Raw genomic sequence first — 17367 nt, 5'->3', positions numbered from 1 at the left:
CTTTCTGATATCAGGGGCCGATTGCCCTAGAAAGAGGCTAGCCAATTGCCTCTGTTTGTTTTCTGAAGCCAGGTCCAAATTTTTGTCTGTTTATTTTAGTTTTTTTCTCTTCGTTGCATTTCAAAGTTGGTCCAAAAATTCAAAAATTCCATAGGAGTTTCTTTTGGACCTTGTTGGGACAGATTCTCAATTCCCAGTTTAACCAGATTTTGATATTTCCAGGGTGATTAGGGTCTCAGTGGGGGGGGGGTCGGTTAGGGGAATGCAATCGTTGAAAGTTCCCTGAGCGGTCCCATTGGCAATCTGAGCTCACACAGGAACTCAGGTTGTTTTAAGAGTTAGCTGCTTTTCTGTTTCCACGACAACTCTCCCGGACCCATCACGGTCCCTCTGCCCCGGAGGGCTCACACCCGTGATTTAGAGATCTCAGCCTCGGGTTGAGGCGGAACTATTAGCATTCCTACATCCTCTTTCCCTGCTCATTCAACTTCAAACAGCTCTGTCAAATACTACATGCCACACAACCTTTAACACCTTCAACAACCCTTTTAACACTTCCTTTATCTTTCTCCAGCCTGTACTTTTCTAATGCCAACACCAAAGGCTCAGTCAGGGGCCAACTTAATTCCATACCCTTTTCCCTCCAAGATGCTGAAACAAAGTATCAGTATACAACATTTCATCCTATTTTCCTTCTCTCCTCAAAAACAACATTAATTGCAAGACACTGTTATAGTCGATTGATCCATAAAGTGGCCATTTAGTTTATATAGTGGCCACTGTGATAAATTAGCGGGTGTTTGTTCATTGTCTTTAAAAGGAATTCAGAGGATCTGCTGAGAAGATAAGGTTTTGCAATTTACGACCTTGTTAAGGGGGAAGACTAAGCAAGTAGATAGTGGGGAGGGGGTGTTGGATAAACATCCTTGGTAAAACAAAGACTCTGTGAAATACTGTTTCCCGCTTCACTACCCTCCCCCTTGAACACGAGCACAACGCATGATCATTGAAAGAAAAACAACGACCCCCAACAACGAACTGCGCAGCTTCAGAAGGTTCAACAAGTCCCGACAAGCCGAAACTTGGATGCTATAAAACGGCGACACTGAAAAGGGAAAGTTGCGTGCTGTGGTGGAGCGGAGACTCCCCAGCCGCCCAGCGCTGTTTTGCTTGTGCCTGCTTACTGAATTAATAAAATATTTCTGATAGACCAAGAAATTTGTATGGTCTCACTTATAACAAATTTGGTGCCGTGACTCGGATGAAGGCAGATTGACTGGGAATCCCTCTAGGGGAGGCGCCCTGCCGATTCTGGCGGCCCCGGGAACGGGAAATCCTGCTCGAGCCCTTCACCGATGTAAGGAATAGTCCAGCAATTCGTGCCACTAAGGGGTGTGAAGGGTTAACATTGAGGCCTTGGTTTAGGCGAGAAGAGAACAAAGGGATTTCTTCAGAGAAAAACTGCTGACTTTGCACAGACGTGCAGTAACTTCTCACAGCCGGCCAAGAGACCACTAGATAAGGAGGAAGAATACGAGCCTCCCTGTCCGAGCGGCCCCCGAGAAACCAACAGAGACTGATAAGCAGGTGCACCTGGGAGGACTTCGGATTCGGGAAACCAATTATAATAACCCTGCCTCTTCTAGAAGTAGTAATGAATATGTATTAGCCTAGGAGCATAAAAACCAGCCGCCTTACGTAACAGGTGTGCGTCCTGGTGGAGCAGAGACTCCCGGCGCACCCAGCGCTGTTTGCTTGCCTCTATTCATTTAATAAATTGTAAACTTTGATTGTAATCCTATTTGGGACTCAGTCATTTATAACAATTGGGGGCTCGTCCGGGATGGTCTTGGTTCCTGAATTCTGACTTGATCTAGGAGGGGCGCCCCCACCATTTGGTGGCTCCTGTTCGAGTCAGGTCGGGGCTAATGCCATCTTGAACCTGAATAAGGGCAAGCAAAGATTTAGATTTTTTTATGAGCTCCCTTTGCCGGCTGCAGCACTATATTTTGCCCGTAATTCTGCGCGCGAAGATCCGAATGAAGACGACGGAGTCGTAAGTATTTAAGGCGTATACCGTTCGGTTGGGTGGGATTCGGTTGCCTGTGTGTGTGAGAGTGTGACTGAGACGGAACGTAGTTCCGAAGCGATTGTGGAGGTCTTCTAACCGCGGTTCCAATCTCCCGCGAGGGACTTGGCCGGTGAAGGACCGAAGCGATTCCTATAGGATTCGTGGGTGGGTGATAGGTCCTAAACCCCCTGCAAGACACTCTCACTAAGGCAACCAAGGGCTGTAGGAATTGCCACAGTAAAATTCCTAGATGGGTCAGACAAAATTGAAGACCCGGGACCAGAGAAAAGGGAGCAAATTACCAGACATACCACCAGAAAGTCCATTAGGGATAATGATTAGAAATTGGAACGATAGGGGCCCCAGAAAAGGGAAAAAGTAAATTAAAAATGGTTCAGTATTGTATGACAGAATGGCCAAAGGAGCCTTGGACCACATGTCTTTTGGCCCGTTTTCGGATCCTTTGAAGACTGGGTTTGCCAGGCCTTAAATATACATGTTAATTCAAAGGAACCTTTTAGCCAGGAGGAAAGTGATTATGCAGGATTATGGATCAGGATCTCACGTCCTTTTCCAGCCTCAATATTTACACTAAAAGCAGACGAGAAGTTTGACGAAGAAGAGAACAAAAAAATAAAAAATAAAAAAAAAAGGAAAAAGAAAAAGATGATGAATGGGAGTCATTGGATAACCTACCACCTCTATATCCTAACAATCCACCCCCGGTGGTGCATCTTGTAATCCTGTTTTGTTCTTAAATGTTTTGACTGTGTCAAGGAGGAAGGTGGGAGCATTATCTAAGTAACAGTTTAGAAGTTTGGGTATATTCGCGGTGGTGTTCGGTCAGTTTCCCAAGTATCGGGGGAGGGGGGCTGACTGATTATCAAAGTGGTAGAACGGAGAGTAACTTCTTTGGTGGTTCGGGCCTGAGCCCTGGGAATTCGGTAAGAAGGGGGAGAGCGGATTTATTTAGGCCTCAATACCTTTTTAAACCCCCATCTTGACGGATACACAGGAGTGATTCCTTGTTTTGTGTAGGCTTACTAACAAAGTGCATGAGAAAAATTAGCATTTGGCTTGAAATTCGGTCTTATTGAAATGTAAATTTTGTGGAAAAGGTGTTATTGTTTGTCTAGAAGACAGAAGGCTGAGTGCTTCAGGTGTTTTTCCGAAGTCCTGCGGATTTATGATTGGAATGGGGCTCATTAATAATCTGAAATAGTAAAGTTTGTATGTGGAAAGAAGAGTTTAATCCCAGAGAATTGGGACATTTGGGAAGAAGATTAGGAAAAGATAGTAAAAACCTGCAATAAAAAGGTTTGCGTGGAAATTGAAACAAGGGACAGTAACTAATATAAATAAATAAAAGGGAATGGGAAATCAAGGAAAAGGGGAAAATCCAAAAAAAAAGGCGTCCTAAAAAAAAAAAAAAAGCCTCCTTGGGTGCATATTGGCACATTGGAATGATATTGTTAGAAATGGGGGCACAGAAAGCAAGAGGACTTCCACTAAGTATTGCAATCAATGGTGGCCACTATATAAACTAAATGGCCACTTTATGGATCAATCGACTATAACAGTGTCTTGCAATTAATGTTTTTGAGGAGAGAAGGAAAATAGGATGAAATGTTGTATAGTGATATGTTGTTTCAGCATCTTGGAGGGAAAAGGTTTGGAATTAAGTTGGCCCCTGACTGAGCCTTTGGTGTTGGCATTAGAAAAGTACGGGCTGGAGAAAGATAAAGGAAGTGTTAAAAGGATTGTTGAAGGTGTTAAAGGTTGTGTGGCATGTAGTATTTAACAGAGCTGTTTGAAGTTGAATGAGCAGGGAAGGAGGATGTAGGAATGTTAATAGTTCCGTCTCAACCCGAGGCTGAGATCTCTAAATCGCGGGTGTGAACCCTCTGGGGCAGGGGGACCGTGATGGGTCCGAGAGAGTTGTCATGGAAACAGAAAAGCAGCTAACTCTTGAAACAACCTGAGTTCCTGTGTGAGCTCAGATTGCCAATGGGACCGCTCAGGGAACTTTCAACGATTGCATTCCCCTGACCGACCCCCTCACTGAGACCCTAATCACCCCGGAAATTATGTAAATACTAAAATCTGGTTAAATTGGCTATTGGGAGTTGAGAATCTGTTCCAACAAGGTCCAAAAGAAACCCCTATGGAATTTATGGAATTTTTGAATTTCTGGACCAACTTTGAAATGCAATGAAAAAAAAAAATGGACCTGGCTTAAAAAAAAAAAAAAAAAGAGAGAGAGAGGCAACTGGCTAGCCTCTTTCCAGGGCAATCAGCCCCTGATATCAGAAAGAAATTGTCTTAGGCTGCAGGACAAACTTACAACAGTCAGGAATGATGGGGACCTGGGGCATCTACCCTAGCAGGTCCACTAGTTGAAATAAAGCTAGGAAACGAAGACAGAGGCTTGAATTTTTTGTTGGTTATGGGAGCTTCTTTCTCTGTGTTAATTAGGCTGTAAATGTAATAGGAGCAACATATTCAGTGTTAAATAGTTTAAAAGGACGATTAGGAACTAAGACAACTACAATAATTGGAGCCACAGGGAAAGAGGAGGAATGGTCATTCTTACAACCCCTTGATTTGCGTTTTGGGGGTAAGGAACTAACCCATGAATTTTAGTATGTACCAGAATGCTCGATGCCACTCTTGGGACGGGATCTATTAGCCAAATTAGATGCAACAATAACCTTTGAGGATGGAGAATTAATAATGAAGGTACCTGAGTCCAAAGTAGGCCAAATCCTAATGATCAAAGATAAACCCTTTGTTAATATTCCAAGAGAAGTAGAAAATGCAGTTATAGCAACAGTACGGAAAACAGATGTACCAGGGAAGTCGAAACTGGCACAACTGGTAAAGGTGGAATTAAAGGAAGGAGCCAAACCTGTTTGAATCAAACAATATCCACTTAAGATAGAAGCTAGGCACGGGAATGGTGAAAATTATTGACAAATTTCTCAAATATCAGATTCTGGAAGAATGTAAATCGGAATACAATACTCCAATTTTTCCAGTAAAGAAGCCGAATGGCGAGTATAGATTTGTACAAGATCTTAGAGCAATAAATGAAATAACAAAGGATATTCACCCGGTAGTAGCTAATCCTTACACATTGTTAACATCTGTGAAAGGGAAATATAAATGGTTTACCGTGATAGATTTAAAGGATGCCTTCTTTTGCATACCTCTTGATAAAGATAGTAGAAAATTATTTGCCTTCAAATGGGAAAACATATTGAAGTTTTTGGACCACATATGGTAACAACCGTTTTGGAACAAAGTGGGGGGGGGCACTGGTTATCACCCAGCTGGATGATGAAATATCAGGCAATCCTAACTGAACAAGATGACATAACCTTGAAAACGACTAACCTGTTATATCCAGCAGTATTTCTAGGAACCGTTCTAGAAGAAGGACCGTTGGAACACAATTGTGTGGAAATAATCGAACATACGCCAGCCACAAAGATTTGAAGGATGTACCCCTTGAAAGGTATTCAGTGGGAATACCACACTCCCTGGCACCCACAAAGCTCAGGGAAAGTAGAAAGGATGAATCAAACAATAAAACAACAATTGGCTAAGTTAATGATCGAGACACAGCTGCCCTGGACGAAATGCTTACCATTGGCACTTTTAAACATAAGAACTAAACCACACAGTGAGACTGGTTATCATCATATGAAATGTTATATGGTATGCCTTATTCTCAAGGGATGCCCCTAGGGAACAATGTAGTTGAGGATCATAGTATCCAGAAATACATAATTACCATTGGAAGGAGATTACAGGAGATAAGAGAAATTGGGATGATGACTCAGACACCACCTTTAGGATTTGCTATTCATAAAATACAACCAGGAGACAAGGTCTTAATAAAAACCTGGAGAGAAGAATCATTGAACCCCCGATGGGAGGGACCGTACCTTGTTTTACTTACTACTGAAACAGCTGTGAGAACAGCAGAAAGGGGTTGGACCCACGCATCCAGAATAAAAGGACCAATAACTACCGAAGCCTGGAGGGTTGAGTCCACTCCTGGGGAACTGAAACTGAGACTAAAGAGGAACTGATATCCCAGCAATGAGGTTCTGCATGAATTAAGGGCACTGGATAAATAGGACAAGGCTGAAGGGAGGAAAGGGAGAAGGCAAGACCGGGGTAGGACCCTCCACTGCGGCGTGTATGGTCTACCGAGGGAGGCAACCCCTATGGGTATTGACCGCCGAGTGAGAGTGCCTCGACCGGACTTCTCCCACACCAAGATCAGTTTGTCCTGAGAAAAATAACATGAGAACCTTTTAAACCCATAATAAAATTGTGATTAGTTTTTCCAGGAGCTGGATCACCCTGAAGGGCTGAATGGTAACACAAGCTTTGAAAGCGGGCCCAACCCCATGATTGAAGGCGCTTCCCACACTCTCAAGATTGGACGGCGAAAAAGGCTTATAATATGACAGGTCGCCAAAGAGAACTGAATTGTGACTGTAAGTGGAAACCCAACGTGGGAGCTTGGAAGCGTGCATATATGAGTACAAACGGGGCAGACATTGTAACAGGACCACTCGGTAACAAGGACACTCTGTATTATCACGCCCCAAAGGGTAAAGATGGATGGGATGGTCATTTTCCAAACGGGACGTGGGCCCTAAAGAGACATTATTGGGTGTGTGGCAAACATGCTTACAAGAGGCTACCCGGAAACTGGTCGGGAATATGCTATGTGGGGTACATAAGACCCTTGTTCTTTTTATTGTCACAAACACAAGGAAATCATTTAGGAATAAGATTATATGATGACCTGAACAGAGTAAAACGATCTATTGATACTTCCTTATCCGGGGATAGTGCCCAAAAATGGGGAAAGGATGAATGGCCTCCTGAAAGAATCATACAGCATTATGGGCCAGCTACCTGGAACCCGAATGAGTTGGTATCAGGAGCCCGAGAACCTATTTATAATTTGAACTGAACAATTAGGTCGCAAGCTATCCTCGAAGTTGTAACCAATCAAACAGCGACGACCTTGGATCTTCTGGCTGATCAATCCACTCAGATGAGGAATGCTATCTTTCAACGTAGAATGGTCTTAGACTATTTACTAGCAGAAGAAGGGGGAGTGTGTGGAAAACTGAACGATTCTAATTGTTGTTTACAAATTGATGATAATGGAAAAGTGGTTAAGCAGATAACAAAAGAAATTAAAAAGCTAGCCCACGTCCCAGTACAAACTTGGAAGGGTATGGATTGGGATTTCTTTCCATGGTTGCCCGGTGGACCATGGGTTAAAAGAATGCTATTTTTATTTTTATGTGGTGTAATGACATTATTGTTTATACCTTGTATGATACCTTGCTTTACGTCGTTGATACGGCAGATAATAAATAGCACCCAATTTGTGATGACTTTGGGAGAGAAAAGGTGATGTGTCGATAATGATGCTTAAGAAATGGACACCCCGAGAACTGACTGATGAAATCCAACTGCTACTAACAAAAGTTGAAGAAGAGACACGAATTGATGATATTGAAAAAAAAAAAAGGGAGGAATTGTAAGGAATAGTCCAGCAATTCGTGCCACTAAGGGGTGTGAAGGGTTAACATTGAGGCCTGGGTTTAGGCGAGAAGAGAACAAAGGGATTTCTTCAGAGAAAAACTGCTGACTTTGCACAGACGTGCAGTAACTTCTCACAGCCGGCCAAGAGACCACTAGATAAGGAGGAAGAATACGAGCCTCCCTGTCCGAGCGGCCCCTGAGAAACCAACAGAGACTGATAAGCAGGTGCACCTGGGAGGACTTCGGATTCGGGAAACCAATTATAATAACCCTGCCTCTTCTAGAAGTAGTAATGAATATGTATTAGCCTAGGAGCATAAAAACCAGCCGCCTTACGTAACAGGTGTGCGTCCTGGTGGAGCAGAGACTCCCGGCGCACCCAGCGCTGTTTGCTTGCCTCTATTCATTTAATAAATTGTAAACTTTGATTGTAATCCTATTTGGGACTCAGTCATTTATAACACCGACGAACCCAAAATTAGGCACAAGCAAATAAAACCGGTAACCCCAAGCAATCTTTGTGCACGAAGACCGAACGAAGACCCACGGGGTGGGTAAGTATAGGCCGGTGATCCATTCGGTTGGGGTTGGTGATCCCGGAGTGCGTCTGTGTGAGATGTCCAATTGCGGACGAAGTGAGTGCGGACCCCTCAGTAGTGCGGTTCCCACATCCCGCGAGGGACTGGGCCACGACCAGGGGGAAGCGGCTGTGTGTGTGTGTGAAGGCACTCCGGAAGATGGGACAGAAGAAGAGTAAGCCTTCTGGTCCCATGGGTGGGGTAATGCCTAGTGCTAGGTTGCCCCCTATTCCCCCAGATAGTCCACTGGGGTTAATGATTAAGAATTGGAGTGATTCCCCTTTTAGGCGGGGAAAGGATAAAGTAAAAATGATTCATTATTGTGTTGAAGTTTGGGGAGGTAGGCAAATTATTGGCCCATATTTGGGTCGTTTGAAGACTGGGTTTGCCAAGCCTTAAACATTTATGTAAATGCAAAGGAACCTTTTTGTTTAGAGGAGAGCGAATATGCGAGCCTTTGGATTGGCTCAGAGAATCGAGTTAATCTGTACCCTCTGTACCCTTTAAAAGAAAAAGGAGGGGCAAAATTACAAATTGTGGAGCAAGAGATAAAGTACCTGGGTCACCAGTTAAGTAAGGGGACTAAGAAGTTAGACCCAGGCAGAATCAGTGGAATATTGGCTTTAGCGTCCCCGCGAACTAAAAAGCAGGTACGGCAACTGTTAGGGTTGACCGGATACTGTAGACAATGGATAGAAGATTATAGTGGAAAGGTTAAATTTTTATATAACAAACTGAATAAGGATGGATTACTCAAATGGATAAAAGAAGATGAGGAACGACTGAACAAGTTAAAGGAGGAACTAGTACGCCCCCCCCAGTGTTAAGCTTACCAGATTTAAGGAGGCTGTTTTGTTTTGTTTTGGTTTTTTGTGAACAGCGCAGCAGGCACGGCATACGGAGTGCTGGCCCAAGAATGGGCAGGGAGTAAAAAAAAAAAAAAACTGTGGCCTATTTGTCTAAATTATTGGATCTGGTTAGCCAGGGTTGGCCAAGCTGTTTGCAGGTAGTGGTAGCTGCTGCCTTGTTAGTGGAAGAAGCACAGAAGATCACTTTTGGGGGGAAATCAAAGTAATATCTCTACACAATATATGCGGGGTACTGCAACAGAAGGCAGAGAAATGGATCACTGACGCCAGATTATTAAAATATGAAGGAATTTTGATTTCCTCTCCAAAATTAACATTAGGAACAACCTCCCTACAGAACCCTGCTCAATTTCTTTATGGGGAACCAAATGAGTCCTTAGGACACGATTGCCTCCGAAATATAGAAGAGCAAACGAAATTGAGACCTGATCTAGAGGAGGTGGAATTACCCATCGGTGAACAGATATATGTGGATGGTTCCTCGAGAGTAGTCGAGGGAAAGCAAAAATCAGGATACGCGTTAGTAAACGGGAAAACATTTGAGATAGTGGAATCTGGACCTTTGAGTCCTAGCTGGTCTGCCCAAGCTTGCGAGCTATATGCCATATTGCGGGCCCTAAAATTGTTGAAAAATAAAAGCAGTACAATACATACAGATTCAAAATATGCTTATGGGGTAGTACATACATTTGGTAAAATATGGGAAGAAAGGGGGCTCATCAATTCACAAGGAAAGGGTTTAATACATCAGGAATTGATTACCCAGGTTTTACAAGCTATCAGAGAGCCCAAAGAAATTGCCATAGTACATATAAAAGGGCATCAAAAAGGCCTCACCCCTCAGGTTAGGGGTAATAATCTAGCGGATCAGGAGGCAAAAAGGGCAGCATTAATGAGTATAAGAATTATAAGAACGAGGGAAGATTGCCCAGACTGTGGGAAATACTTAATACTTATACTTAATATATAGTAATTAATATAATAATTAATAATATAATAATATATAATAATGATTAATATAATACTTAGTACTGTGGGAAAGACTTAAAGGAATTTCCATGTTATGATTGCTGGAGTGAATGGGGAGTTGATGGGATTGAATGCAATTGTTCTGAGGAAGAAAGCCCGCCTTATAAAAACTGCTACAAGTGCGGGCCGACTAACTCCCTGTGGTCGAATGGACCCATTCCCCTCCCCTTGCTCTGTTTCACTATTACAGAAGAAGACAAGATGACACAAATGGGGGGGGGGGGTCAAAAAAAAAAAAACAAAAACGATAAAGGGAAATGGGTACTGCCTGATAGACGGGAAGTGTTACCAAAATCAGTAGTTATGAGGGTGCTACGGAGATTTCATGAACAGACGCACTGGGGTACTCAGGCGTTGGTGGATCAATTTGCCACATATTATATGTGTATAGGGATTTATACTATAGCAAAGAAGATCGTAAATGATTGCATAACTTGTCGGAGGGTAAATGCTCAACACATGAGAAAAAGGGTCCCGGGAGGAGGACGAGAATTGGCACATCGACCTTTTGCAAAGATTCAATTAGATTTTACTGAACTTCCAAAAACGGGGCGATATAGATACTTATTAGTTATTGTAGACCACCTCACAAACTTTGTTGAAGCATTCCCTACGGCAAGGGCCACAGCTCAAACCGTGGTAAAGATATTATTAGAAAGCATCATACCCAGATACGGGGTAATAGAAGCAATTGACTCTGATCGAGGCCCACACTTTGTGTCAAAGGTATCCCGAGACACGATGAAGGCTCTGGGAATTAAATGGGAATATCACACTCCCTGGCATCCTCAGAGTTCGGGAAAGGTAGAACGAATGAATGGTGAAATTAAAAAGCAACTAACAAAGCTTATGATAGAGACAAAAACCTCCTGGGTGAAATGTTTACCGCTTGCACTATTGAATATCCGGACATAGCCCCGAGCCGATGTCGGAATCTCACCTTTTGAAAGGCTGTATGGTATGCCTTATGATTTAGAGATGCCATCTGATCACCCCCAGGTACAGGATATCCAATTAAAACCTTATTTAATACAGCTTATGAACCGACGGAGGGAGTTGCAAGCGAAAGGCTTGGTGGCTAGATTTAGCAATCCATAGGATACAACCTGGAGATAGGGTTCTAATTAAGACATGGAAAGAAACGTCTTTAACACCACGGTGGGGAGGCCCCTATGTTGTTTTACTTATCACAGAGACGGCTATCCGGACGGCTGAGAAGGGGTGAACGCATGCCAGTCGCGTGAAAGGACCGATCCAGACAAGCGAATGGGAAGCGGTCGCAGGCCCTGATGACTTAAAGCTCACGTTGAAACGAACTCGATAAGTATGGTCTAACTGTCTATGTATCGTAAAAAAAAATAAAAAAAAAAATATAAAAAAAAAAAGGAGGAAAGGGGACCCTGTTTGATCAGAAAAAGGTCGCGGTTACCTGAGAAACTCCCCTGAAGAACACTGCTGCTGCCGAGAAGAACCTGCACCTTGTAGTTCGCTGCAATCGAACTGACAAGCGAGGCAGAGAGTGAAACGATGGGGAATTACGTGGCCAGGTAAAGAACTCTGGAAAATGGTCCCTAGCCATTTTTTTTTGCGATACATAGTAATGGGTACGATTGTTTACACTGTTCCTGGGTCTGCGCACCCTCACAAACCTTTTAAATGGAGCCTGATTAGATGGGAAGATCACCATGTTGTTCAGCAGATAACTACTGCTGGGGGACTGATAGGGGAGGCATCATCTATATAAAGAAGGAAGAGACTAAGAGTCCCCAACGGGTGGGACCAAATCAGGAACTGTCGGGGAGTGTTTTGAGGATTCAGCCTACACAAGCTTTTAGAATGCTAACTCCTAATAGCCCTAAACCACTGGAGGTTGCTAATAAATCAGTAAACCCGGAGTACGGGATTAGAAATGAAGGGGTGACCGGGAATAACATATGGAGAATCATGAATGCTAGTTATCAGTTGTTGAATCAACCAAATCCAGACGTGCCTAGACCTTGCTGGTTATGTCTTGATATAAGGCCCTCATATTACGACGCCATTGGGGATCTGGGAGAAACCACCCGTTCAAACGAAACCGATCCCCCACAATGCCATTGGGGAAGGGATGTAGGAATAACGTTAACGGAAGTAACTGGGAATGGCAGGTGTGTAGGCACGGTCCCTGGTGAGAAGTTCCATCTATGCAATATTACAGAAAATGTTACACAATTAGACAAAGAAAAATGGTTAATACCAGCAGATAACACCGGATGGGTATGTTCGTCTCTGGGGGTAACTCCATGCTTATCTTTGAAATTGTTCAACTCGTCTCATGATTTCTGTGTACAGGTAGTAATTATACCTAGGATTCTTTACCATTCTGAGGAGTATATGTACATCCAACATGCTATGGCAAAAAACCACTTAAGGAAGCGAGAGCCTATTACGGCTGTTACTTTAGCCACTCTGATGATTCTGGGGGCTGCAGGAGCCGGAACTGGAATTACCTCTCTGGTAAAACAAAGCCAAGAATTTACCTCTCTACGCATTGCTGTAGATGAGGATTTGGCCCGTATCGAGCAATCTATATCAGCTTTAGAGAAATCTGTACGACAAAATCGTAGGGGATTAGATCTGATTTTTCTACAACAAGGAGGATTGTGTGCAGCCCTACGAGAGGAGTGTTGCGTATATGCAGATCATACTGGAGTAGTAAGGGATACAATGACTAAATTGAGAGAAGGGCTAGAAAAACGAAAAAGGGAAAATGAAGCCCACCAGAATTGGTATGAATCCTGGTTTAATTACTCACTTTGGCTCACTACACTGCTATCAACTATAGCAGGACCTTTGTTGCTGCTCATATTAACACTAACTTTTGTACCATGTATATTCAATCAAATAATCGCGATTGTAAAAAAAAAACGATTAGAGGCAGCTCACCTTATGCTTGTGCGTGCGAAATATGAATCTCTTGAACAGGAGGAGGATGACGCAGAAACTTTAATATTGAGCAAACAAGTGCTTCAAAAATTCATCAATGAACAAAATATGTTAGAAAAAGAAAAAGGAGGGATTGTGATAAATTAGCGGGTGTTTGTTCATTGTCTTTAAAAGGAATTCAGAGGATCTGCTGAGAAGATAAGGTTTTGCAATTTACGACCTTGTTAAGGGGGAAGACTAAGCAAGTAGATAGTGGGGAGGGGGTGTTGGATAAACATCCTTGGTAAAACAAAGACTCTGTGAAATACTGTTTCCCGCTTCACTACCCTCCCCCTTGAACACGAGCACAACGCATGATCATTGAAAGAAAAACAACGACCCCCAACAACGAACTGCGCAGCTTCAGAAGGTCCAACAAGTCCTGACAAGCCGAAACTTGGATGCTATAAAACGGCGACACTGAAAAGGGAAAGTTGCGTGCTGTGGTGGAGCGGAGACTCCCCAGCCGCCCAGCGCTGTTTTGCTTGTGCCTGCTTACTTAATTAATAAAATATTTCTGATAGACCAAGAAATTTGTATGGTCTCACTTATAACAAATAAGACTGAATTTCAAGCCAAATGCTAATTTTTCTCATGCACTTTGTTAGTAAGCCCACACGAAACAAGGAATCACTCCTGTGTATCTGTCAAGATGGGGGTTTAAAAGGTATTGAGGCCTAAATAAATTCGCTCTCCCCCTTCTTACCAAATTCCCAGGGCTCAGGCCCGAACCACCAAAGAAGTGAGTCTCCGTTCTACCACTTTGATAATCAGTCAGCCCCCCTCCCCCCATACTTGGGAAACTGACCAAACACCACTGCAAATATACCAAAACTTTTAAACTGTTACTTAGATAATGCTCCCACCTTCCTCCTTGTCAGACTCGAAACATTTAAGAACGAAATAGGATTGCAAGATGCACCGCCGGGCCCGTATATTGGGCACCACCAATCAACACTTGGATAAAACAGCACTTCTTTTCGGTCTGTCATGCCCTTCGTTCGTCTCCGGCCGCTCCCCTCGCAGAGAATACGGAACCGCGGATTGGAACTCCGCACTCGCTTCGCAGCAATGCTGCGTCTCACTCACACAGCACAGTCACGCAATCACACAGAGAGGCCCCTTGCACTTCTCGCTCATACCACAAGAATATATCACTTAAAACAATAACCAAACTTGTTTGTATCATCTCCGGCCGTGTTCCTTGTGGAGTAATTCACTTCACAACAATACTTTGTCTCAAACACATACAAAAATGCTTTCAACATGAGATACCCAGACATCCACAAATAAGACATACAATTATTAACACTCCAATTATTATCCCTACAGCAGCTGCAAATATTACCCAGGTAACCTTGTCACAATTTTGAGAGGCCCGCTTACCCTTCTCCTGCTTCGTATACAGTCATTAGCAGGTCCATCCTGGCTCCCAAAACCGGGATGCAGCGGTAACCTCGGATTTGCTCGATCTACTCCCAAGATCGCTAGCGGCTGCTCTATCGGCCAGCAAATCCCCCTTGATTCTGTCGGTCAGCAAATACCCCTTGAGCACTCCATCGGTCACCAAATCTCCCTTTGACCGCTCTATCGGTCTGCCTGTAGGGTACCCTTCTCCCACATGGGGACTATGCTGCACGCCAGATGTCTCTGAGCGATTTACCAGCCGCCCCAGCCATGCGTACGACTTACAGGCCCTTCCTGTACTGTAAAACATACCGTTTGTCCGCAGCTTCAGGAGGTCCTTGTCTGCTCCCGCGGTGAGCGGCTGAGAGTGGAGGCTCCTCCGAGGAAAATACTCGGGGTGCACCTAGGGGCATCCGCTCCGCAGTCGATCCCGCAGCCAAGCAGAGCGTCTCCTGGCTGGCTCGCCAAACTGACTTGCGGAAAACGGACTCCACAATCAGTAAGATTGTAAAGTAGGTATGTTTATTCAGCGCTGGGCAGCACGGGGGGTAGTCCCGCCAAAGTCGTGCACGCCTGACGCGGCAACTTGCCTTGGTTATATGCAGTAAAGAGTTACATATGCATGAAGTTTCACAATACGCCTATACATACTCATAACCTGTCCCCACTTCGTATTAAAATTAGTTCCAAGGAGTCATTTCCATAAACTCCTCCCATCTGCGCTTGCGCAGTGTCTCCTGGTGGTGGTCGTCGGGGGTCGTGGGGATGAAGATTGATGACTCTTCCTCATCACCGCTAGTTGACCTCTTGTCTCTGCGCAGACTCAGTTGCTTCTTGGATCTTGTCCATCCACAGGACCAGTTTCTACCAGTTTCTTAAGATAGGCTCACACTCTTATTAAGAGACTGACCTTGGTAAAGGGGCCCAAGGCTTCTTGCTTTAATTAATTTGCACAAGCACCATAGTTAGTAAAGACACTAAGTAGGATCCTAGTTTCATGCCCTCAGCGCTCTATCTCTACTTGATAAGATTCCCCTAACTCCCTCTCTCAGTCCCCCCTTTTCTAAAAAGTTAGTAAATTCTCTAAAAGTTAGTACATTATTATATTCTCCTAACTCCCTCTCTCATTGTAGGTACCTCTCTTGGTGTTCTTTACAGCTGTACTGAGATAAAAAGCTTCCTACTTGCAAAGACAATATGTGTGTGTGCACTGTTGAAAATAATGGAGAGACTTCTTTGCCCTCTTCATTCTGATATTAACTTCCCTAACATGAGTAACATGTTGTTACTCAGCTTCATAAATTATAGACGGTATGTAATATTATAGTAAAAACACACCTAGCACCAATGTTTTCATAGAGGTTGCTTGCTGTCATTTGATTTTTTCTCTAGAATGAATGAAAAATATATTGCACTTTTCCGCTTTTTGTTTCTTTAAGGGCTGGTGTAACATACAGTTGCATGTCATTTTAAGTAATTAATGAGATGCACAAACATTGTTATATTTACCTATTAGTTATTTATAGGTAGTATGTATTTCTGAGCAGAATTTTAAAATGTGATGCATCAGTAAGATAAAAAATATTAACATTAATTTTGTATATATTTCGAGTAGTTGAAAGAAAGTTTCCTACAAAATGTTGGCAACTCATCGTATGAATGTAATGTGAGAAACACTCCGTAGCCAGTAACTTAGGCTCAGGCGAGGATCTCAGTGAAGTAGTAATTTATTCGCGATTGCAATGGCGGGCGCCCCACAAGCAGAGCGCACCTATTAGTTCCAAAACACAGTTTATATACTTTCTGATGACAGTGTAATGGGTAAAGCCTTGTTTGTTCATTAAATGTTGCTGATAGGGGGGTTTCAACGGTTGACTACTTAAACCCCCAATATCCTGTTGAAGGAAAAAAACAAGTATGGGAACTTCCTGTTAAGTTAACTTCCTGTTAACAATTGCAATAGAAACCAGCTCCAAATAAGGGCAAAATGGCATTCCTCCTTGCATGGGAACACAGATACCGCAGCAAAGTCACGACCCCAACACAGAGGAAGACGACGGTCTTCATCCCTACGACCACCAGAGGACTGATGAAGACCCCCTAGCAACAGGCCTCGCAGTCGTGGAAGACACCAGGAGGTGCTACTAAACCCGGAACTACTAGGCTATAAATCGAGACTCTGGCGGGCTTAGGTGTGCGCCGTTGGCGGAGCAGGAGACTCCCCGGCCGCCCAGCGCTGTTTTACTTATCGCTGCTTGCTGAATTGCTCAAATAAATAGAAATTCGATCTATCTTACCCATGATGTGTCGGGAATGATTTCTACCAAAACTAATTTATAACAAATTGGTTCCGTGACTCGGATAGTGGTAGCTTGGCTGGATCCCTCCCAGGGGAGGCGCGCCCCGCTGATTCTGCGGTTCCTGTCTGGAGGTCCCCAAGCCAACACACCCCTACCGACGAACCTAAAGTTCCAGTGATAAGTAAATAAACAACCGGTAACCCCTTAATCTTTGTGCACGAAGCTCCGAACGAAGACTCAGGAGTGAGTAAGTATAGGACAGTTATCCGTTCGGTTGGGGTTGGGAAGCCCAGAGTGTGCTTGTGTGAGGCATCCAATCGAGGACGAAGTGAGTGCGGACTCCCTGGTAGTGCGGTTCCCACCTCCCGCGAGGGACTGGGCCACGAATGGGAGGTGAAGACCGTGTGTGTGTGTGAAGGCACTCTGTTAGATGGGACAGAAGAGGAGCAAGTCTTCTGGTCCCATGGGTGGGTCGGAACCCAAGGCTAGGTTGCCCCCGATACCACCGGAGAGCCCGTTAGGGTTAATGATTAAACATTGAAACGATTACCCCTCTAGGCGGGGTAAGG

At 43.9% G+C, this 17367-nt stretch overlaps 1 long non-coding RNA gene across 1 annotated transcript; it reads left to right on the top strand.

The window, feature by feature from the left end:
• Positions 1-288: 288 nt before the first annotated feature.
• Positions 289-11282, top strand: LOC310888713. Its single transcript, XR_014576082.1, has 2 exons — positions 289-5588; positions 6424-11282. It is a non-coding gene; the product is annotated as an uncharacterized lncRNA (long non-coding RNA).
• The last annotated feature ends 6085 nt before the right edge of the window (positions 11283-17367 follow it).

Source organism: Anser anser, assembly GCF_964211835.1.
Source record: "Anser anser genome assembly, chromosome: W".
Classification (NCBI taxonomy): Eukaryota; Metazoa; Chordata; class Aves; order Anseriformes; family Anatidae; genus Anser; species Anser anser.
Note: the sequence above shows the minus strand (reverse complement) of the source record. Positions and strands in the feature narration are given on the sequence as shown.